This window comes from Leptodactylus fuscus, chromosome 3, assembly GCF_031893055.1.
Source record: "Leptodactylus fuscus isolate aLepFus1 chromosome 3, aLepFus1.hap2, whole genome shotgun sequence".
In the NCBI taxonomy this organism is placed as follows: Eukaryota; Metazoa; Chordata; class Amphibia; order Anura; family Leptodactylidae; genus Leptodactylus; species Leptodactylus fuscus.
In genome coordinates this window covers 144,635,951-144,661,695 of record NC_134267.1, presented here as the reverse complement: position 1 = coordinate 144,661,695, position 25,745 = coordinate 144,635,951, and positions in this window count along the sequence as shown.

Sequence of the window (25,745 nt, the reverse complement as noted above, 5' to 3'; positions counted from 1 at the left end):
ATTTACAAAGGATATTCAGCCTTAGTGCGGCTCTTCATGGCTTATGGACTGGGCTGTACCTGTGACCACTGCAACCCCTATAGTTAAGCCAGTGAATGAGCAGCGTTTCCGTAAACATACAAGGGAATAAATGCAATACTATTATGTCCTTCAAATCCCACAAAGAATTCAGACCCAAGGAGACAGCCCTGGCCTACACAATCCATAGTAGCCTAATGAGAGACTAGAAGTGTCCCTCTGGGAATGTGAACACAAAGCAATCAGACCTAATTGAAAAAATGGAGGGTCAATAAATTCCGGCCTTCTGTTTCTCACTTACTCTCAGTTAAACCAGTTCCCATAATTCCATAGCCTTTTTATGTCGTAATTACCAATTTGGCATTAGGATGTTAAAAGACATTGGAGACCATGGCATCTAAAGGGTTTTGAGTACCTATACTGACCGTGGTTGACCACCTCACCTACCATTCTGCCTATTAAAAAGAGCAGGTGGGGGGCAGTAGGGTCCAGTAAAGGCAGGGGACCCACCAAGTGATTCACCATTACCCTGGTGGGCCAGTCCGAACCTGCTGGCATCCTTAGAGGCTCTGCAAATTAGTCATGGCACATTCTTAGAGCCATATGAGGGCTTAATGTGCTTGACAAATTGTACTTTGTAATGATACCATTTATTATTTTGTATGATATAGTGGGAAGCCGTAAAAAAAATTGGAATGAGGTGCAATTGGAGAAAAACTGTGTTTGTGCAACTTTCTTATGGGTTTTCTTTTTACAGTATTCAATGTGCAGCCAAAATGACAAGTCACCTGTATTCAGTGGGTCAGTATGGTTCTGGGAATACCAAATTTGAATGTTTTTACCTTTTTACCTTTTAACCCCTTAAAAAAATCCAAATCTTTACAAAAAAAAATTCTTGGAGTAGCCATATCCTGACACCCATAACTTTTATTAAGGTTTTTTTTTATGCAAGGCCAGATATATAATTTTTAGTTATATTATTGACTGCTTTTAACTAAAATTGTTATGGAAGGCGAAACAGCAAAAATACGGTGGTTTGGCTCCTTTGATTTATTTTCTCCACTATGGTGTACACTGTATGGCAAATATATTTTTTGATGTTTGTAAACCAGGTGGGGATTTATATAATTTATTTCAAATCTAATGAAAGGGGGTGACTTTAATTTTTTATTCCTTTTTTTATATATATACCGTATATATTTATTTATTTATTTTTTTAACTACTTTCTTTTTTACTATTTTATTAGCTTCCCTAAACAACCTGCATCTAGAACCTCTCTGGAGGGAACAAGGATGTCATAGGGTCCAACCGGCAATCTTTTAATTGCAAGCCCCATAGACTGCAAAACACCTGTAATGGGACTTTCACTACTTTACTATAGAGGCTGCAATAGTTATATCTCTTTGGCAGGACTTGGAGTCTTCAGAAGACTCCTGGCTGCCATAGGAACAGGTTGGCTCCCATGATCTTATCCTGTAGAGCAATGTCAAAAGTATGGGGCTGGTGGGGACCAGGGCATTTTTTACACTTTGGAGAGGCACATCAGAGTAAAATGCCTGCGATCACAGTAAACTTTGATCACAGTCATTAGCTCCTGGTCTCCATTGTAATGTACAGCAGAGTGACTGACATCTTAAATGATCCAACATCCACCATAATAGTATGGTGAATGTCAGGAAGGGGTTAAGCTGCAAAATTAAGTATGCTCCTTGAGATGGGAATACCTCTTTAATTACTCAACTCTGCTTTCTAATAAATTATTGTCGTAATCTTAGTTAATTCATTTCTAATGCAGATACTTGGAAAAGCTGGGTTACAACTGAGCAATAAGACTTTTGAGAAGATGTATCATACTCTGGGAAGGTAGAGAAAGAATCATTGTTTAGTGTTGTTAATCTATTGGATAAAACTTTTAATTTAAATGATTGATTAATCAGACCCAAGTGTCCATTATAAATAAGAGTCATATATTGCAAAGAACAAAGTAGTCAGCGGCACTACTGCGACAGCGCTCGTATTCACAATCTTGTGTCAGTATTGGCAAATCTTCCGGCTGTAACAGCCAAAAAACCATGGAATAAATTAAATCCCAGGATGGTGCTCACTGTGAAAAAACCTAGACAGGCAGTGCACTAAGCACGAAACGATCGCCGCTGTTTGTTTCTTTGCATCATTCCGTCTTCTGTACCCCGATGGTCAAGGTTTGACCTTTTTTAAAGAGATTGAAATAAAAACGAATGTTTTATGTATCCCTTGGCGGGTGAGTGCCCTGTTTTCTACATTTCACACCATTATAAATAAGGAAAAGAGACCTCTCCTCAACTATAAATAAAATAGAAATAATAAAGAGGGAAACTTGTGCTGCTATTAAAACTAAGGGAAAGACTCTGGAGCACTCCAGTTCCCCTGGACTGGGTCTTTGTCTAAGTGGGCCCACCATTCTAAGAACAATAGAATGGTCAACAGTGTCCAATGAGGCAGAATTTCCTGTACAGAACAGACGATTTGGACTGTGATTCCATGCATCTAGAATCTCTCTGGAGGGAACAAGGATGCCATAGTGCCCAGGAAACAGCTTCTATGCATGTTGATATGTGTCCCAACACCCTCATATCATAATTTTATTGTTAAAATGATTGTGTCCTTTCTGGCTAGAGGTAAGGAGACTGTCATAAGACTGGAATCTATGATGAATCCTAGAAATTTCTTGCGTATCACAGGGACTAGATCTGGTTTGCCCAAGTTGATAATTCAGCCTAATTGTTGGAGAAAGGTGAGAGCCTTCTGCAGATCGAACAGAAAAATCTGCCTGGAATCAGCTTTTACAAGCCGATTGTCTAGATATGGGATGACAAATAGCCATTTGACTCTGAGGGCAGTGACTACAGATGCAACCACCTATGTGAAGTTGTGGGGATTCGAGTAGATGCCAAAAGGAAGAGTCATACACTACAGAAATTCTGCATAGAAATTTCCTGTGAGGAGGATAAATGGGCATGTGAAAATAAGCATCTTTTAAGTCCAGAGTGGCAAGCTAATTAGAGATGAGCTAACGGCGTTCGATTGAATTGATATTCGATCGAATATCAGGCTGCTCGAGATATTCGATTCCAATCGAATACCACGCTGCAAACGCACTAAAAATTCATATTCCCTCCCACCTTCCCTGGCACTATTTTTGCACCAATAACTGTGCAGGGGAGGTGGGACAGGAACTACGACAACGGAGGCATTGAAAAAAAAAAAATCGGAAAAAGTAATTGGCTCGCTAAATCAGATGACCTCCAATTTATACGAATGGTGGATATCAGATCCGGGTCATATGAGACTGTGAACTATGTGACTGTGAGGCAGGGATAGATGTACTGGCAGGGTTAGCTAGGAATTAGCTTTATTTAGGTGGGAATGTTACTCAAACAGCTCTTTGGGGCTCTATCTCATCGGGATCCCTGTCAGTTTGCGTATTGTGGGAGCTGACTTTTTCTCATAGAAATGCATTGACCAGCCTTGATTGGCCAAATGCCATAGAATGTACAGCATTCGGCCAATCAACGCTGGTTCTGCGGGAGGAGGCGGAGTCTAAGATCGGTCCACAGCAGTCTCCATTGTGGTCCGATCTCAGATGTAGCAGAGCTGGCCGTGCGCTGAGCTCTGCTACACCTGAAATGCAGCAGAGCTGAATTTGTGCTGAACCCTGTTGCATCTCAGATGTAGCAGTGCTGACTGTGCACTGAACCCTGCTCCATCTCAGATATAGCAGAGCTGTGTGCTGAACCCTGTTGCATCTCAGATGTAGCAGTGCTGACTGTGTGCTGAACCCTGCTCCTTCTGAGATGCAGCAGAGCTGACTGTGTGCTGAACCCTGCTGAATCTCAGATTCCGACAAAGTCCCTCACAAGGCCCTCCCTTTGCAATTCTCTTGATGTTGGAAAGGAAGACGGCCACATCTGGAGCGTCACTTCCAGTGCAGCTAGAAAGGGCTGAGAACTGTTCAGGACGTCACCTCTGGCGTGATCGGAAAACTCACTTCAAGCCAGCTGCTAACATATACCGACTGGCAACCTCTGAATAATAATAAACCAATAGAGGCAGCAAATGGTGACACAAGTGAACTAGAAAGGATGAGGGGTGAAGAAAACTCAATAAAACACAAAAGATGGGAGGAAAGAGAGACCTACCACCCATGCCCCTTCACACAGGATAGAAAAAAAGTGCATGGAGGTCTCTTTTCCCTATTTATGATGGTGCTGTTGGCAGGACATTCAGGGTAAGTCAAAATAGAAGAGTACTACATAGTTTTCTAGACTGTGTACATGGCCTCTAATATAGAGAAAACTGAAAGTAACAATGGAAGTGGAATGGTGATGCAGGTACCTGAGATGTTGAGAAAAAAAAACAAAGAAGCCATGAACCCCATACATTCCAACTTTAAAGTTGTTAGAATAGGCAGAAGTAAGTCCTGCCATAGAGCATATCAGCGGACTGCCTTATCCCACCACTTTACCGTCCAGGTTTACCTACTTTTTTTTCAAATTTCGGACAGTTGGCAAGTATAAGTAACTTAGCATAGGTAACAAATCATTAGGGGAATTTTTGTGATTTTTCCCATAATATGACATATTTGGATATTTTTCCTTAGAACTCTGTGCTGTGCTGTTTCTCTGTTTATTCTTCTTAGAAATGTGAATTGATAACTTGGGGCTACCAGATGTGTTGGGGGGTCCCCCACACAATCTAACGCTATCAATTAACAGAATTAAGTGCTGCCACTACGGTAATATAGTCTATCTCAGAATTACCTGGCTAAAGTACAAAACTGTTGAAGAAAAAAAAAAGTGAAATGTTGGATTGACCTGAATGACATAGAAATAATAGCCGCAATCTAAAAGACCATCAATTCCTAAAATTCTATTAAATGTTGTTGTTAGATAAGAAATATGTTTTAATATGTATTACTAAGGCCAAGTGTTGTGGATGACTTCATTTTTTTTTTCTAAAATTGTATTATGAGGTTGCACTTTTATTATCCGATAAAGTCATTTATTATTCTTGAAAAAGTAATATTGACAGAGAAACTTTAGCCGCCTTAAAATGGAGATTCTCCTCTATTTGCCCTTACTGTTCTAAATGTTGATTTGCTTTTCAGAAATTTGGTTATGAATTTATTTAATTAATAATTGGGCAGTGTTCTAATGGAGCCCTTTGCTTAGTCACAGAGACAAATATTATATCAGCACAGTCCAATTTATTATATACCATGTGTTAATCACTATGATCCATGCAGTTGAGAAAAAGCAAGTTGCATGTAAAGCGCACATCACTTAAAAAAAGATACCAGAATCAACGTTAGGGTTCTATCACTAGATTGCTTTCTGGGTCAGGGTTTTTGTAGACTGGAGGTTAGAGGGAACTACTTGAACAAGATGAAAGATCACAACTTGTTATAATCATCTCTCTGGGCTCTTAAAGGTTTGGAAAAAAAATTAAAAAAATTAGTTTTCCTGGACTCTGCCAGGATGTCTGGTCTTCTTTCCCAGTCATCTCCAGCATATTACGGTCTTCTGTATTACACCAGCAACATCAGGTCACCAGTGAGGCCTCTGATTGGGCATAAGCAGTCATTTAGGGGGGCATTCATGTCATGGCGCTTTGACCAATACCTCATGATATTGACACCTCCTACGTGGACCACTTAGACCCATAACAGTCTTCAGCAGTGACCAGAGGCTGCTGATGTAACAGAGGAGGCCAGAAGATGCCAATGGTGGCTTGGAACAAAGATGAGAAGGCAATACTAGCAGTTCCAGTTCCGACAGAACAAGTTCAGTCAAATAAAACTTGCAGATAAATCTTGGGAATATTCCAAACAAATCTTGCAATGTCTGTCCGTCACTAATTATGATATAGGTGCTAATCTATTTTGGCATGGGGCACCCAGGGATTCAATACGGTTTAACTAATGGTGACAGATTTGTTGTTTTACTAGGTTTTGTAAAGATTGTCACTTAGGTCCCATTTTGTCTTTATCTTACAAGATTTCAGAGTTTTGAAAACTTGTGATTTTTTTTTAAACACTTTTTTTCCTATGATTTACTGCACTTCACTTTTCAAATTAATATCTGAATTTCCAGCAATATCTCCTCTAGCTGTTTGAGATGCACGAGATAAATTTGCAAGGTAGTTGCGGTATGCGTTATATGAGTTATTAATTATGTGTGTGTGTGTTATGTTCATATTGGGGGGGGGGCACCTAGCAAAAGATCTAAAGTCTTTCAACTAATATGACAATCATCAGCATCAGGTAGGTAGGGGACACTGCTGCTTCCTGCTCTGTATATTGAGAATCTACACAGATGCTGCTATATATTTGCATTACAACACAGGGCAATGGCTGTTTGAGGAGGAGATTGATATGTAAATCTGAGACTTGAATTTGGAGACACGAACATTATCGGTGGTCGTCTATGAAGCATTTTCCCAGCCTACAGAAAGCCATGTTATTTATAGTGACTGTTAAATTACATAAATAAAAAATGTACAATTCATGTTTTTTCAGCTTTTTTTGGTAGAAATAACAAATTTGGCAGAAATTGAATTTGCCATAGTCTCAACACACAGTCGCAAAAAAGTCAATCAATGCTCAAATTTTTTGCAACTGAGAATGGAGGTCATTCCAGTCCTATTTACTTACATTGCTTGCTATTTTGTAGGATGACAAAGCCGCTTGAGTTCTTGCTAAAATTACCATATACCCCCCAGCCTTATATCTAAAACTGTGTTGCCTAAGGGCCTGCAAAAATCTGACAAAGGGAGCATTCACACGGCGTAACGTGCCGCGAGATTTGGCACGTGTACGCCGCGTGACCCTTTGCGTGCCGTACACGCTCCCATTCATTTCAATGGGAGCGGGGAGCGTATGCGCCGCGCTAGTTTGCGGCCGTGAATAAATGCATGGGGCATCGGCATTTATTCACGGCCGCAAACTAGCGCGGCGCATACGCTCCCCGCTCCCATTGAAATGAATGGGAGCGTGTACGGCACGCAAAGGGTCACGCGGCGTACACGTGCCAAATCTCGCGGCACGTTACGCCGTGTGAATGCTCCCAAACATTGCAACAATTTTAGTTATAAGAGCAATTGTTGGGAAAATAAGGGAAAATATATAAACAGTTATTTTCCAGGAAATAAACCTTCATTTAAAGAAAATATTCTATATTTATCTCGCATGCCTTTTCTAAAGCTTCCATCATGTTTTTTTTTTACATTGGGGTGAAAGCAGACGACACTAGTTCTGACGGCATTTGTCATGTAATTTTCATTGCTCTCAATCTGAGACAGATGAGAGCAATGGACATTGACAACTGTAGTGTGAACCCGCCCTAAGATAATAGTTCAATTATAACAAGTGCCACTATTGACAAAACAAAAAAAGACAAGAATAAGATTTCGATACTTCTAGCAGCACGATATTCACTAATGATAATTCTTACTTCTATGGTTAATTCTAGAGATGAGCGAACAGTGTTCTATCGAACACATGTTCGATCGGATATCAGGCTGTTCGATGTGTTTGATTCGAATCGAACATCACGTGGCAAACTCCAAAAAAATTTGATTCCCCTCCCACCTTCCCTGGCGCTTTTTTTGTACCAATAACAGCGCAGGGGAGCTGGGACAGGAACTACGACACCGGAGGCATCGAAAAAAATCGGAAAAAGTCATTGGCTGCCGAAATCAGGTGACCTCCATTTTAGACGAATAGTGGATTTCAAATCCAGGTCATATGAGAATGTGAACTTTGTGACTAAGACAGGGATAGCTGTACAGGCAGGGATAGCTAGGGATAACCTTTATTTAGGTAGGAATGTTATTAAAAATAACTTTTTGGAGCTCTATCGGGTGTGTAATTGTGATTTTTGTGACATAAACTTTTTCCAATAGGAATGCATTGGCCAGCGCTGATTGGCCAGAGTACGGAACTTGACCAATCAGCGCTGGCTCTGCTGGAGGAGGCGTAGTCTAAGATCGCTCCACACCAGTCTCCATTCAGGTCCGACCTTAGACTCCGCCTCCTCCGGCAGAGCCAGCGCTGATTGGCCGAAGGCTGGCCAATGCATTCCTATGCGAATGCAGAGACTTAGCAGTGCTGAGCCAGTTCTGCTCAACTACACATCTGATGCACACTCGGCTCTGCTACATCTGATGCACACTCGGCACTGCTACATCAGATGTAGCAATCTGATGTAGCAGAGCCGAGGGTGCACTAGAACCCCTGTGCAAACTCAGTTCACGCTAATAGAATGCATTGGCCAGCGCTGATTGGCCAATGCATTCTATTAGCTCGATGAAGTAGAGCTGAATGTGTGTGCTAAGCACACACATTCAGCTCTACTTCATCGAGCTAATAGAATGCATTGGCCAGCGCTGATTGGTCAGAGTACGGAACTCGACCAATCAGCGCTGGCTCTGCTGGAGGAGGCGGAGTCTAAGATCACTCCACACCAGTCTCCATTCAGGTCCGACCTTAGACTCCGCCTCCTCCGGCAGAGCCAGCGCTGATTGGCCGAAGGCTGGCCAATGCATTCCTATGCGAATGCAGAGACTTAGCAGTGCTGAGCCAGTTCTGCTCAACTAACATCTGATGCACACTCGGCTCTGCTACATCTGATGCACACTCGGCTCTGCTACATCAGATGATGTACATCTGATGTAGCAGAGCCGAGGGTGCACTAGAACCCCTGTGCAAACTCAGCTCCTATTCCTATGCGAATGCAGAGACTTAGCAGTGCTGAGCCAGTTCTGCTCAACTACACATCTGATGTAGCAGAGCCGAGTGTGCATCAGATGTGTAGTTGAGCACAACTGGCTCAGCACTGCTAAGTCTGCATTCGCATAGGAATGCATTGGCCAGCCTTCGGCCAATCAGCGCTGGCTCTGCCGGAGGAGGCGGAGTCTAAGGTCGGACCTGAATGGAGACTGGTGTGGAGCAATCTTAGACTCCGCCTCCTCCAGCAGAGCCAGCGCTGATTGGTCGAGTTCCGTACTCTGGCCAATCAGCGCTGGCCAATGCATTCTATTAGCCCGATGAAGTAGAGTTGAATGTGTGTGCTTAGCACACACATTCAGCTCTACTTCATCGGGCTAATAGAATGCATTGGCCAATCAGCGCTGGCCAATGCATTCTATTAGCGTGAGCTGAGTTTGCACAGGGGTTCTAGTGCACCCTCGGCTCTGCTACATCAGATGTACATCATCTGATGTAGCAGTGCCGAGTGTGCATCAGATGTAGCAGAGCCGAGTGTGCATCAGATGTGTAGTTGAGCAGAACTGGCTCAGCACTGCTAAGTCTCTGCATTCGCATAGGAATGCATTGGCCAGCCTTCGGCCAATCAGCGCTGGCTCTGCCGGAGGAGGCGGAGTCTAAGGTCGGACCTGAATGGAGACTGGTGTGGAGTGATCTTAGACTCCGCCTCCTCCAGCAGAGCCAGCGCTGATTGGTCGAGTTCCGTACTCTGGCCAATCAGCGCTGGCCAATGCATTCTATTAGCCCGATGAAGTAGAGCTGAATGTGTGTGCTTAGCACACACATTCAGCTCTACTTCATCGGGCTAATAGAATGCATTGGTCAATCAGCGCTGGCCAATGCATTCTATTAGCGTGAACTGAGTTTGCACAGGGGTTCTAGTGCACCCTCGGCTCTGCTACATCAGATTGCTACATCTGATGTAGCAGTGCCGAGTGTGCATCAGATGTAGCAGAGCCGAGTGTGCATCAGATGTGTAGTTGAGCAGAACTGGCTCAGCACTGCTAAGTCTCTGCATTCGCATAGGAATGCATTGGCCAGCCTTCGGCCAATCAGCGCTGGCTCTGCCGGAGGAGGCGGAGTCTAAGGTCGGACCTGAATGGAGACTGGTGTGGAGTGATCTTAGACTCCGCCTCCTCCAGCAGAGCCAGCGCTGATTGGTCGAATTCCGTACTCTGTCCAATCAGCACTGGCCAATGCATTTCTATGGGGAAAAGTTAGCTTGCGAAAATCGCAAACTGACAGGGATTTCCATGAAATAAAGTGACTTTTATGCCCCCAGACATGCTTCCCCTGCTGTCCCAGTGTCATTCCAGGGTGTTGGTATCATTTCCTGGGGTGTCATAGTGGACTTGGTGACCCTCCAGACACGGATTTGGGTTTCCCCCTTAACGAGTATATGTTCCCCATAGACTATAATGGGGCTCGAAACCCGTTTGAACACTCGAACAGTGAGCGGCTGTTCGAATCGAATTTCGAACCTCGAACACTTTAGTGTTCGCTCATCTCTAGTTAATTCTAAATAGTGCCAGTAACACTTGTAGGAATACCCTTTGTTGGTATTGATATACTGGGAGGGTGGAAGAGTTAAAAAGTAGCTCATGGGGGCACAAACGTAACATGTTTAATATTATACCTCACATTGGAGGATTGTCCTAATATTCTTATAAATATCTCTTCTGTTCCTTTTGTTGGTCTCAATGATCCTATTTTTGCTCCTATTGCTTTATTTAAGTACTTGGTATCAAGTAAGTGTGCCCGCACATTAGTGCCTTCCTACTATATACGTTTGGATGGATGAGCAAACATGCAGTGTCATATTATCTAGAGTCAGCTATATAGTAATAGACGCACGCAGTTTCAGACTATACACGGTGGTGGGAAAAGGAAATCTAAGTCACCGCATTTATCTATTACTATAGCAATAGATGCAATTGGCCAAATAAAGTGCCAAGTCTGACTTCATCTATTTCCACATAGTCTTTTTTTTTTTTTAATAGATTTTCTCTTTGTCCATGGAGATCCACTTAAAGTCACTTTTACTTTTTTAACCTTATGGTTCAGAATTAATTATGTGACAAGTGCCTCTGTCACATATAACTGAGAAAAGAGAACACAGACTGCAGACACATTACCAGAACCCAATAAAGTGTCTCATTTCCAATGTAATCAGCATTCTGTTTATGTCCCATTGACGTTGTCAGATGTTCATACATCGGGTTATACAGACCTACAAGGAGTAGAAGAAAACAACTGGCGCCCAAACGAATGATCTCATTATCGCATGGAACTCAGTGCACAATTACACAGCTAATCCCCATTATTTATACCCATAAAAACCTTAAAATAAATAGTATTATAATAGCATCTAATAATTTACTTATTCGGCCTGAAGACATGAATTATTAATCCACTCTTTTCCCCCTATCAAATATTACCAGGTTTCAGTCGCTGTGCTTAGACAGTTTTTTAATCACTTTCACAACAGCTGTAAAAAAAACACATTCCCTTGAGTTCAATGTATTAACTCTTCACATTCATACAGTTTTATGGCGCTGTAGATGGTTTTACAATGTAATAAATTCAGAACGACTGTTAAATCCATGTCTCTTACAGATTTTTCAGCAGATTTCGCATGAGTGAAATCTGCAGCAGATTTAAGATCTTAAAATTCAGACTATTCCCTTGGTCCATGTGGCGTAAACTCCGCAGTTTGGGTGCGGCAGAAATGTTTCAGAAAAAACACAGTGTTTTACGATAATTGCAAAGTTATGGATTACTGACGCAGATGTGAACCACGCCTTATTTTATTTGTAAAACCTGAAACCGTCTTGCTATCTTTGGCAAACGAAGCACAAGCAGAATGTAGATCTCCACAATAAAGTAGATGTGTAATAAAAAGACTTCCCTTCTGCATTTGGTTACATGGGCATCTTTCTGTTCTGTATTCCTACAACTACCATGATGCCTTGGGCCACTCAGAGCTGAATCACACCACCTCCCTCCCTCTCCCTTTCTCACTCTAATGCGCAGGCGTGGTTGGCCTGCAGATGTGAAGAAGAGGAGGTGCCAGACACCCACACTTGCGCAATACAGCTGGAGAGCTCAGAAGAAGTGACGTCCCATGCCCAGAAGATCCAGATACCATATTCTGACACCAATAACTTATCTTTTATATTTCTGAGTACAGGGATGTATAGGGTTTCTTTTTTGCATGTTCAGGTGTACTTCTTAGTTATACCATTTTGGAGAATATCTATTGCTTTGATCACTGTTTGTTCAAATTTTTATCATAGTTGAAACAGTTAAAAAATAGCGGCTTGGCACTTTTGATTTTTTTTTTTTTTCCCGTTAAGGCATTCAATGTATGGGAAAAATATTTTTATAGTTTATAAGTTTGTAGACTGGCAGTTTTCAGATACAGGGATACCTGTGTATGTGTTTCACAGTAATATTTTACTTTTATATGTATTCTAGGGAAAAGTGATTTGAAGCTAGAGGGCTTGAACCTGCAATCATTTGATTGCAAAGTCCATTGCCGTTTATGGAAGATTCTCTATGTAGCTGTTGAGACTGGTCAAAGACCAGCCTCAATAGTTATAATGCATCGACAAGTCTGGGAGCCTTTCTAAGGCTCCTGGCTGTCAGAGAAACAAGTTGGCTCCCACAATAGCAAAAAAAATATCTGCAGTTGACATACTTTGAATTTTTGTAAATGGCAGCATGTCAAATATGCTTACAGAAACACTGGCATTTTCCCTATAGGAATAATTGAAAATGCTGTGGGAAAAACTGCAATGCATTCCTCCCATAGCGCTTTTTGGTTGAAGCTGACTACATGGGACTCTAGCCTAAGGTAGAATTTTTTTTTAATTGCTAATATTTCCAAGCACAAATGTTTTAAACAAGTGCCGCAATATTTTTTTTTCTAAAGCCTAATAGGTTTTCACAGACACAATGCTGATCCCACCTTTAAACCAGTATTTAATTATGTTTGCTGGCCTTTTACAACATTTGTTGGAACCTCAGCTGTGAAAACCATAGCTCCATAATTAAACCTTTCTTATACCTTCTGCACAAGAAGCCAATGCGATTACAAAGGGGTACTGCCAATAATTTGCCATACAGGCTAAACTTTTATCTATGGAGGATTATTTTTAACTGCTGACTGCCCAGAGCTCCAGTCTTGCATAAAAGCATAAAGAGAATGATGTGATATCAAAGAACTTTTTTTTTCAAAACAAGATTTAAATTATGCTAATGTGAAATGATCTTTATCATTCTAAGGATACAACAGAGTGACATTTGCACCATACATAGGTTTACTATGACTCTCCAGTTTAATCTATTAGAGTACTGGATGATTCAGGCTGAGACCCCACAGGACGTCCCACAGCAATAAAGTGCTGGGGAAAAACTGCAGCGGCAATGCATAGCGGTACTTCCTGAAGTGCTTTAGATAGAAAGTTTGCAGAGTTTTACTCTGCAGACTTTCTGTTACAATTATACCTATGGGGAAACCATCAACATTTCCGTAGGTATAATTGACAGTGCTTGTTTTGGAAATCGCAACATGTCCGCACTGAAGTTTTTACTGCAAAGTAGGCATGGGATTCGCTAGAATTCAATCCACTTTATCATTACTGTAAAACACCGTGATTTTTCCTGTCCCATGGGGCCTTTACCTAAAACAGTTTTCTTGGAATACGTGTTACTATGATGGTTATTTCTTGGCTGATATTGCATTTGGTGTGGATGGATGCCGAAAGAACCCTGGTTAGTACAGATGGAGCAGAATAGTCATTGTAGGTGTCTAAAATATCATGTCCTTTTTCTGCTTGAAATGTTATTTTTCCTTAAAACTCTTCATGTATGGCATAGCCTCACATGTCTACTGCCCTACTTGTTCCCTTAATAGATGGCATTGGTTTCTCTTCTCTTCTTCCATATTTAGAGTCTCTTATTCATATGTCCACATTTTTTGTTGCTGTATATAGTTGGAAATGCACTCCCTTAGGCAATTGGATAAAGGTTCATAGAGAAAAATAATCATATAGGTTTTGCTAATAATCAAAAGCCGTTATAATGCTTGTGTCACATTTGTAGTGTAGCATATATGTTTGGCACTGTTTTATACCTTATAATGCTATTTTTTTTGTACTTCCCAGTCTCAAGTCATTTTTATGGTACTATGTACATGGGAGTACCTTCTTTGCTGAGGTTTCTGAAAGGTGGATGGAGCATAGTGGTTTCTAGGTTACCCCAGTCTTTGCTTGGGGTCACAACAGATCATCATGGTAGAAATGATCCAAGGATTTGGGAAAAGAGAGAAGAGCAGATTAGAATAAAATTTGATTTATTTCATTATATGGTTTTAACACATAATAAAATAACAGCTGACCATTCCCTTTAAGAATTCTAGTGGTGGGTCAATATAGCGTGCTTTGTATCTGTTGGGGTCTTTATTAAGGTTAAACAGGAAACAGAAAAAAAGTGTATGCAGGGCCCTCACCCAGAGCGTATGTAAAAATTCACAAATTTTATTGATTCTTCAAAGCAACATCAACACGACATGGAGGAGGTATGCTTGGAAGAAACGATTGTTTCGTATCTTTGGGTGCATTCACACAGTGTAACGTGCCACGTGACCTGGCACGTATACGCCGTGTGAGATTTTGAGCGCCGTATACGCTCCCATTGATTTCAATGGGAGTTACTCTCGTATATGCCGCATTATTTTGCGGCTGTGATTTTGCAGCCGCAAAATCATGGCCGCAAAATAACGCGCCATATACGATCCAGGCTCCCATTGAAATCAATGGATACATATAAGGTGCTCAAAATCTCACACGGCATATACGTGCCAGGTCACGTGGCATGTTACTCCATGTGAATGCACCCTTTAAGGTACTTTTTCAAGCTTGCTTGAAATGCAAGGTTGGCATATGAAATACCAATCTTAATAAATCTGTCCTAATACTTGAGTGAGGCCTTTCATAGTATCTAGCCTCACATCTTTGCTCCTTTACTCTAATCTCATCTCTTGTGCCATTCTTCCATCTACTTTTAGGTTTATATATTCAGCTTTTGATGAACATTTAGCCACAGATTGAGCAACTAGATCCTTATCAGATCTGCCAACATTCTGTCTACAGTGCAAAAACAATAATCTTCAACAAAAATTCTTCTCCTAGATTCTGTGTGGAGAGCCGTATATGAAAGTTGAATGACAATGGGGCTAATCCTCTCCTTGTGCACATCTGTGACCGAAATCCAAGTGTCATTCTTGAAATTCTGTCATGGATCCTCTTGTTAATACTGTGCATATTGAATATGCCATACGCCAATGCTGAACATGTGAACATACCCTTAAATTAAGTTCACATTTCGTAATTTGGAGCTGTTTTCATGCTGGATTTTACCTCAAAGTCTTCCAAATTACAGCCAGAATCTACCTCCCATTGTTTTCAATAGGAGGCAGTGATGGACAGTGAAAAAAGAAGTGTTCCGCTAGATGGTTCCTCGTATTCCGTAGCTGATTCAGACGCTGTGCCTGCGGTGTAAGACACTCTGCTGGTTAACCCTTTGATCTGAGGCTAATCAGCACGTAAACGCTGCAGGTCTGAAAAGTGGAGCAGAATCTGAACTGTGTTTCATCAACTTGTTAAGAAGAGGTAAAAGGGAACACCTCTGTTGGTACCATAATTTATAGATATGCTGTCAGAATGGGATTAAGTAACAATTCTAACTGCTGATAATTACATATCTGCGCATGAAGTGAGTCAATGTAGCAATAGGCTGATGATGACTCAGATGGTACGGATACCCAAGTAAATGATGTGCACAGTAAAATGATGATCAGTGAGAATCTTACCAAGTATTAGTACTGAGTTACTAGGAAACAGCTAACTACAAATGATGCTGAATGTCAGAACACTAACAGGATCACAGAGGCAAAATTCACATCTCTAATGATGGGCAGAATTAACCTTAACTTATTTCCAAAATGACGCCTACGTAAATTCACTGCTTCCCATGTAATAACGAAGCTTTGCCCATCAGTATCTATATTGTGTGGGCAGAAAGTAACTTATAACATAGACAGAGAGAGACATTGCACCTACGCTCTGCCACAGGATCACTTTGTAACAGAGCTGTGATTACAGAGATGCGTAACAGAGGGATCTTCTTAATTCTAATACATTGCTACGGCAGGACCACATGTGAAATATGAGAAACAGCATAGAAAACTCACCAACAGCGCTTTATTTTCTACTGCCTTAAAAACCTTAATATATAAAGGAATGTCTTGTTTGCTGCTTCTCCAGTAATATATGGTAGGTTTTCAATTTGGTAATTATTCATACTATGAAAGCAATTTCTAGTCAGATCTTTGAAGACAATATTAAAATAAGTTGTGTCATAATAACAAAAACCAACAGCAAATCAATTGAAATTATGGGATGGGAAGAGGGTGGGTGTAGTTTTTTTTTAAATCATTACTATTTGTATCTCTTATTTTTGTCCAAGACCTAGCAAAGTTAGTGTTAGGGTAAGTTAACACGGGGTGTTTTGGTCCAGAACATGAGGCGGAGGCCACCTCAGGTTCCGGATCAAAAAACGGGTAGCCGCGACTGAATGGTGCAAGACACTCGGGAGAAAGGAGTGTCTTCAGACCGAATCGTGAGGCGAATCAGCCTGAAGAATGAGCATGTCGCTTCTTTTTTCTGGGAGCCGGAACAAATGGCTCCCGGAAAAAAGAACTGACCGGCTCCCGTTGAAATAAATGGGAGCTGTCTTTTTGGTCAGGATTTTGAGGCGTATACGGGTTAATCTCTCCATGTATGAATGTATGTTCTACTTAACCTGGGTTCTGGTACCAGTCCAATGCTGGTTATAGGTGCACAGGTGCAGAGCTGCTGTTCCAGCCCTACAACATTGTATGGACCGGAAGCTGCATGCAGTGTATTGAAGTCTGTACTCTGTAGCAGCGGCATTGGGAATTGCAGCTCTGTTCCCATTCACTTGAATTAAAGAATTGCTAGTTCCATTTGGATACTTGATATAGAGCTTCTGATACTGATGACCTATCCTGTGTCATCAGTATCCCAGTATCCTATGTCAGGGACAACCCATTTAACACCTTGAAGATTTCAGCAGAACAAATCTGTCATCTGCTTAGATTATTAATGTATGCATGTATGTAAAATGAGACCTTTATCCAGGCTGCTTAGCTCACTGTATAATATTGTAGCATATGATATTTAGGTGCATATGGGTCTATGGATTTTTTTTTTACTATTCACTTACAGCAAACAAAATGATTTTGTAAAATGGAGACCCCATTGTATGAGCTAGGAGCATGCCTGTAGTGACTCTCACAGACAGAACCCAACAACTCAAATCCTTAGAAACCTAAATAGCCTTTTGCACATTAGAAGACGCACAGAAGAAAGCATAACCTCTAGACAAAATCTGCAGATGACAATTAAAAATTTTAATCCTATTATATGGCCAAACAGAATTGTTCTTTCTCACGTACTGGACACTTAATGTAGTTACCAATGATAAATGGTGTTCATACGGTGGTTACTCTTCACTCACATTACAGCCCAAAGGAAACAATATTTCAAGTGAGTTAGAAAAGAGTTTTTCTCATATTTAAGTTGCTGAGGATAAAAGAGTTTCTTTTCTGTTAGAAGAGTTTACTACACTTTCATGGATGTCTATTTCCATTATTTATAATAAACTATTATTTATCTATGGAGCTGTGCAAGGGGAAGCTTACTGTGCGGTGAGCGATTCTGACAGCATTTTCTAGTTTTGTTACACAATATTCACCACCATGCTGGATAAATACTTCATTCTTTATATACTATGGATCTTTATGGACACATCAATATGTGAGCCTAGTATTTTATTGGAAGACCTCCTTTTTATGACAGCATTTTTACTGTTACTTCTGTGCTACCTTCAATTAAACTACTAATACTAGTTAGACCAGGTTCAGATCTGTGCCACGGCATCCGTTATGCAGGTTTCCGCTTCCTATCCGAAACTGAGCGCCGATGAGTGTTTTGTGCTCTCCGTGGTGGCAACTGTTTTTTTTTCAACCGGAAACAAAGTCGGACATGCAGGACTTTGTGTTCGGTTAAAAAAAAAAAACAGTTTCGCCACGGAGAGCACAAAGTGCTCCCCGGCACTCACGGCCGGACACTGTCTGTCAGGTTTCCGTCTTCTGTCTGCAGAAGAAGGAAAGCCGACAGACGGAGATCGAGCGCAGATGTGAACGAGCCCTTAAAGGTTAATTGGGTGCAACATGGTGGCTCAGTGGTTAGCACTGCAGCCTTGCAGTCCTGAGTTCAAATCCTACCCCAAGGACAACATCTGCAATAAGTTTGTCTGTTCTCCCCATGTTTGCGTGGGTTTCCTCCCACACTCCAAAGACATACTGATAGGAGACAAAAATAAATAAAGGTTAATTTAGATGGCGATGCGGGAACCTTCATTTATCTTCCTTTCAACGTGACTCCCCATTGGCACCTTGTGACCCAGTCATGTGGGGGGGGGGTGTCAGTGGTAATGTCCATTACAGTCACAGCTGCTATACTTCATGGGTCAGAAAGATGTTTTGTTGACTAGCATGAATACAGAGGTTGCCACACATTTCTATGGGAGACACAGAAATAGCATAGCAGCAGTGCTGTGTTGTTTTTGTAAGTCTCATAGATGTTAAGAGAGGAGCTGTGTACGTGTGTGGCTTCATTTTTAACCTGAATATAGTGACAAAATAAAGGGAGAAATGATCAGATCATACTGGTGAGATCCACATTAGTCAGACATTTATAGTATATCCTGTAGTCATGCCTTATATTTCTAAGATGAGAATACCCCTTTAAATTGATTTTTAATATTATCAGTACCAATAAGTAGGCCTCTGTGTTTAATGTGTTTAAAAAAATTAAAAAAATAAAAATTCCATCCTCCAATTCTTTTCCAGTCTGTGCAATGTTCAAGAGAGTTTTACTGCTATGGTCATAGCTTTACATGTTAGTTTGTGACATGGCTGTAGTGGGAGTTTTTTGTATGTAGTGGGTAAGAGAACGAACACAAAAAAATTATACTCTTGGACAACCCCTTTAAATACTGTATGTCACAGACCCTACATTCTGTAGTTAATGCAGCAGATAATAGTTTTTCCTGGCTTGCCAGTCAGTATGTCATTTCACAAACAGGACTATCACTGTATAACTCTACATGTCATTATATTAGCTTAAATGTCACTGTATCACTCTGCATGTCATAGCTTTCAAAATGAAATTCTATTATATATTATTCCCTATCTCAATACATCATTTATATTGTGCTCTTCTGAGTGACATGACAATGCTGATTTATCTATCAGGCTAATCTCCACCATTTGTATCACTTATGTGTCTTCATATCAAACTAGAACACTAAATTGACATTAACATTGTTTTGTTTTTTGTCCAGAATTTTTCAGTTTCAGAAATCTACATAGCAAGAATTTGGAGGATAATGCATCAAAAAGCTTGTTTATATGAATGGCTCACCTTTGTGCCCTCTGACCCCTGATCTCTATTTTGCCTTCAGTCTTTGAGCCCCTTTTATTTAGTTTCACATCCCCAGTGGTTTTACCTGTCCAGTGTGCCTATGTTTATGTTTGCTTGGTAAAATAACACTGGGTTTGTAGTTGTGTCTCTTGTATTAAAGAGAATAGAATTTACAAAAGACTTTAAGATTAAAGATGAAGTACCAAAGCTTAGAATTCTGTAGACCTAAGCCGAGATAATGTTTAGTATGACCTTCAGTAGTCACTTCTACTGCCTAAATAAACCATAAATAATTAGACGTCTTATAAACAAGAGATCAAAGGATATGATTATATCAACAATTACCAGATCTCAGTCGATGGGCACATAATTTACTTCAGGGCCTTTCTGGACTGTCAACCATGTCTCCTTCATCTTCTTCATTAACACAGATCCCTGGTAGCCATGTGGCACCTGTTGAGAAATCTATTTCTCCTAATCAGAGCAGTCTTCCTCTTCTTTTTGATGATTTGGATCAGAGAAGTTAGCATTGTTTGAAAGTAGAGGAAGAAGACATGACTGTTGGTAGTGCAGGTAGTAGTTGCATGGTACTAGTTGTAGTAGTGTGTACTACTACAGGTAGTCGTTCTAGTAAAGGAAATGGGTGGATAACTGGAGTTGAAAATTATGAGTGAGAGCAGGACTCTCATGGCCATGATATTTTGGAAAAAGCAGGGAAGATCATCATTGCCAATGATGATTCTTTTGCACATAGGATCTGGCAACCGGGTCAGGGTGACAAAGGTGGTGGCAGTGATGATGCTAACAATTCCAGCTAATGCACAGGCACAGCATCCAAAAATTCTGCCCTGTTCAGACCAAGGGGAGACTCGCAGGGTGGAGGTGTTGGCATTGGTGGAGGTAGTAGCAAACATGTTTCTGCTGCTGCTAATGTTGGCAGCAACACCAACACATGGTCATCTCCTGTGTGGGAATTTTTTCTACATTGCTGAATGATAAACTCATGGCAATTTGCAAGATTTGGAAGCAGTAACTTAGCTGTGGCCGTACAGGAACAAATGTGGAAACAGCATCTCTTCGTGCTTATATGAAAAGGCATCACCATCTTAGGGTGTGTTCACACAGAGTTTTGCAGGCGGAATCCGCCTCAAAATCAGCTTGCAAAAATGCCTCCCATTCATTTCAATGGGAGTCCCTAATTTTTTCCCCGCTAGTGATTTTTTTCAGCTAGTGGGAAAAAGAAGTGGCATGTCCTATCTTCCTGCGGATTCCACAGCTGAGACAGCGTCGGCATCCGCAGCTCGAGATTCCCTCGTGCTTAGGCCCATTCTTACAGGCCTAATCAGGAGTGGGATGCCGCTATAGGATACCGACGGGTCAGGGTCATTATGGCGGAGGAATTGGGACTACTAGACTGGAAAAGGAGGAGGAAGAATTTGGATGCGGAGGAGACCCTTGATTTATACCAGTTACAGCCAGGGGAGGAGGTTAAATTTTCTTTCTTTAAAGATGATGATGATGACAATCACCATGCTGGTCAAGAACACCAACCATGGTAGGCACCTGGGTCTGTGCACATGCTGACACGCAGGATAGGCTGTATACTTCATTGCTTGTATAGTGGCAGGTGGATTATTAGCATCAAGCAGAGGGATGTGTACTTGACAGCAGTACATTTAGACCCTTGAAAACAAGCCAAAATGGGGGAATTCTATTCCCTGCCTCCCAAAGGTAAAAAAAAAAATTGGATATCAGGACAGACTGTATACATAGCTTACTGAAACCTTTAGGGAGACTAGCAACTACCAGTCACACGCTTGCCCAGGTGGCCTCTGTCACTTCCAGTCCACCTCACTCAGCCAGTGTTCCACCTCCTCTGCCAGTGCCACAGCTAGGAAAAGCAGCAACATCAACAGCCAGTACAGTATCTGGAACATGTTGAATCAGATATTGTCCACCTTGCATTACCAACCAGAGCCACAACAAGCAACAGACATCCACTAACTGCACCAACAGGTATAATCATACTTAAAGAGCAGTAATATTCCAGCAGATAACTGTGACTCCAAGGAATTCTGGACCAATAAGTTAGAGCAGTGGAAGGAACTGGCCCAGTTTGCCATGGAAGTTTTATTTCATCTGGCCTTAAGTGTAATGGCTGAGAGGGTGTTCAGTGTAGCTGATGGTGTATGTAGATCGATCGTAAAATAGAACCAGCGTAACCCCGTTCGGAAAGTTAAAACTCTTCTTTATTTAATCCATAGAAAATCTTTGTACACGCATGTCACATTTGTGGAAACTGCGCCAGACTGACGCGTTTCGGATAAGGTTTCCTTTCTCAAAGTCTGGTATGAAAAAAGAGACTCCCATAATCCCTTATGTAGGGTCGCAATCACAACGTCATAATTAACAATTGGTTGCAGATGTTAAACATATCAGCGACTCCACATAAGGTATACTACACCATATATGTTATTGCTGCTGGTGGCTGAATATTCCTCTTCCCCCCCCCCCCCCCTTCATCCCACAAAGGATTATAGCTGATGCTGTAGCCAGTGTTGTAACACCAAGAAGGACAAAACTGCCCACGTCTAGCGTAGAAAAATTTACTTTGGTCAACATTAATCAGACTCGGATCCATTTTTTTTCACTCCCCTTTTCATCACCTGATTTTCTCACACTTCCAGCCAATTGTCTTTGAATAGTGGTGCCAACATCTCCTTGTATCATGTTCCATTTACTGTACTGCTGATGCTGATGACTACCCAAACAGTTACAGCACTGGCACTACTCATCCAGACATGTCCTGTGGCCTAGTCCATCACATTCCACTAGGTCACACTCTTGGGACCAGAGTGCAGACATTAAAAAAAAAAACAACTCTATTTCACATATACTCCCATAAAGAAATAATTTTTGGGTTGTTTTTTTTTTTATTTTTTTTTAGAAAAAGGCAATTCTTCATCATTTTTCAACTAGCATCACAGCTGCTAATGTGTGTAATTATTAATGAGCCTGTAACATAAGCCATCAAAATGGGCTAATTTTTTTTTAAATAAAACCATTGCTTTTTGCCGTATACTGCTCGGTATGTCTAAAAAAAACTACAGGCAAGCAACTTTTCCTCCACAAAAGGGTAATTTTTAGTGCATTTAAATGTTAAAGTGCGTAAAAATGAGAGGCAGTGCAGTGTATGGTTAAACTCGGAGTTTGTATCTACTGCTTAGCATCCATTTTTCTATAGACATACATGTCACTTCACTTTGATGTAACTTTGACTTTGTTTGCTTTATAGTGCTAGAAACTCTGGCTTCCACAGCTCACACCAGAAGCATTCCCCTCCTCTCTCCATCAGTACCTAGAAACTCAGGAGCTAGGCTGGTTCCATCAAATGGCCCAGGGCGAGCCTGTTGTGCTATCAGATGAATAATATAGATCCTTACACATGTAAGTCAGAAAGAGCTGCTGGAACCTCCAAATCACTTTCTAGGATGGCGACACGTGTTTCTTCAGGTCCTGAAGTATATATCCCAACAATAACATGGAGTGACCCCTCATGCTGTCCAAAGTAGCAACGTATCCTGGCATGGGGAAAGAGAAGTATAGAACATGCAATACCGCACAGTACAGCAAAGAGGCGCTACTAGACAGTCAATCAGTGCATGTACTTCACTAATACAGGAGTTTTTCCAGGACTTACCATGTTGATTTGTTGGAACCATCAGCCAAACATTATATGTAGAGTCTGGTTTCTAGATACAATGATCCAGAAAAGACCATTGTATGTGCAAATTTTAGATCCTGTGGCCATTGCAAATTGAAGGAACACTGTATATGTAAGACATAGAGACCATTTTCCTGAAAAGTATGCTGCCTCTTTCCTAAATAATTCTATTCACCTTATTATGAAACTCAATTTACACTTTCTGATTCTTGGCAAGGTACAAAGCCAAGTTCATTCTGGCAAAAGTAACTTATAGCTTTGCTAACTGAATCAGAAAGTAATTGTGTTAAAATGACAAGCTGCTGATTCCCTTCTATGTGAACTATAGATTTTTCTTACGTTTTATTATATGTGTATGTTTGTTAGTGTCTAAAGATGAGCGAGTACTATTCGAAACTCCCATTTCGAATAGCACGCACCCATAGGAATGAATGGATGCAGCCGGCACGCAGGGGTTAAGTGGCCAGCTGCCGGCAAAGTCTGCGTGCCGGCCGCTTCCATTCATTCCTATGGGTGCGTGCTATTCGAAATGGCCGTTTCGAATAGTACTTGCTCATCTCTATTAGTGTCTTTATGCGTGTATACAAGACATAAATAATAGATCGCTGTTAGGATCACATCCTCCATCTTGTATTCTGTCAGCCATTTTGTAACCTTTTTCTTATATAAACTTTATGAGAATGTCTGTTTAGAGTCTAAGAGACCCCTTTAGGGGATAAGGCGTGTGGAATGTTGATGGTTGGGTTATAAATCCTTATCTGTTTGTGGTAAGGGTCTCATCTTTGAGGGTGTGTGTAGAAAACAGGTTCTATAACCTGTTGATCATCAGACCAGCATGTGATCATTATCTCTCTTGCTGTGATGTCATGAGAAAGGTCATCCCAGCTTGGAAAGTAATAATGAGATGCAGATTACATTAGACCTTATCCAATAGTCATGTGCCACAGCTTATGTCATTAGAATAGTCCAACCTGCTTTTGCCTGTATTGTATTTAAACTACCTCTCTGTAACAATAAATCAGAACTCACTTGATACACTATCAGCTGCGTGTGTGTGTGTGTGGCTTCTCCAGGCCCAATGGGTGGTAGCTTATCCAGGCCTGTTAATTAATTATTTAATTTGGAACCCTGCAACATATTTTATTATGATGATTTATTATTATGACCCTTTGATGTCCGTAACAATCGCTATATCTTATTTTGTAAACCAATCCTGAGCAACAAGTTCAGTTACTTTTGGTGCCGGGTATGCTATTTAGGTTCTATACTGTCAGAAGGGAAGTGTCAGCCAGGAGTAGGGAAAGGGTCTGTGCTCTGACACTGCCTGCCTCTTATTGAAGCTCTGTATCAAGCCACCAACCCCCCCCCTCCCACACCTCCCGCCTGACACTGCCCTTTGTAATAGAAAAGAATACCTTTGAAAACTTTTCATGCCATTGCTCCTTGTACATTTCAGTGTTTCTGATTTGCATACTCTTGGACTAATGATAATCTCTCTCTCTCTAGACATATATATATATATATATATATATATATATATATATATATTCAAAACTTCTTTTTATTACTATGCCATACTATACTAGAAACCATAGGAACAGCTCTCATCACAATGTTTAAAATATGCATGGTGACTGGTCAAGAAGCCATTCCAGTATCCCATAGGAACGTGTATCACTTCCTTATTACAATAAACTGAATGATTTTAAAATGACAGCATGCTATATTCAATTGTTCACACGGCAGATTATACTTTACTAAATTCACTTTTTTTTTTAATTCAGTAAAGCCCATTATCCAATACCCTCCTCCACTGACCTTTTGCTGTTGTACCCCTTCTCTTAAGCTTCCTCATCAATGGTTTCCATTTTCTAATTTGCCTGCACCTTCAGAGTATTTAAACAGTCCGTCTAAAACCTTTCAGAAATACATATCTCAAAGGAAATCTATCAGATTCATAATTAAGCACTTGCTGAACTGATAAAGGGAACATTAAGACTGGCATAATGAATCCCCCCGCTGTTGTAGAAACCAGCTCCAAGAGTAGAAGCAACCATCAACATCATTTCCATTCTTTTGCTATGACAAACTCTATTTCCATCTATATTTTTCCAGAACCAAAAGCTCAGGCCATGACTAGAAGAGTGATGGTGAACTTGTAAAATTGGTGGAAGCTACTACCTTCCATGATTGTGCCTTAATGATGACTTCTCACCACCTCCACCAAATGAAGAGGAATTTGAAGCAAGCACACCGAGCTCCCGCTTTCCATTTTCAGACACTGGCTAGGCCCAGATGAATGTGCTTATTCAATAGGCTGTCTCGAGCCATGGCTTAATCAGCCGCAAGATCAAGCAAGATGTTTAGTTTTTCAGCATCCATTATAACAATGGAAGGAAAAATCAGAGTGGAATTTGAAGATTATTTTTTTCTTGATAATCAGTAGAAGATTCCACCTATGAACATACTGATGATTCTATTGGCCTCCAATTGCTGTAGAAAATCACTTGCTCCTGCAAAGTGCAAATCAGAGTAACGCTGGGTTCATAACAGCACTTGCTCTCCTTTGTTCGGGCCATTGGCAGACTCAAACAACAGATAAACAGACTGCTAAAACAGAGGTTA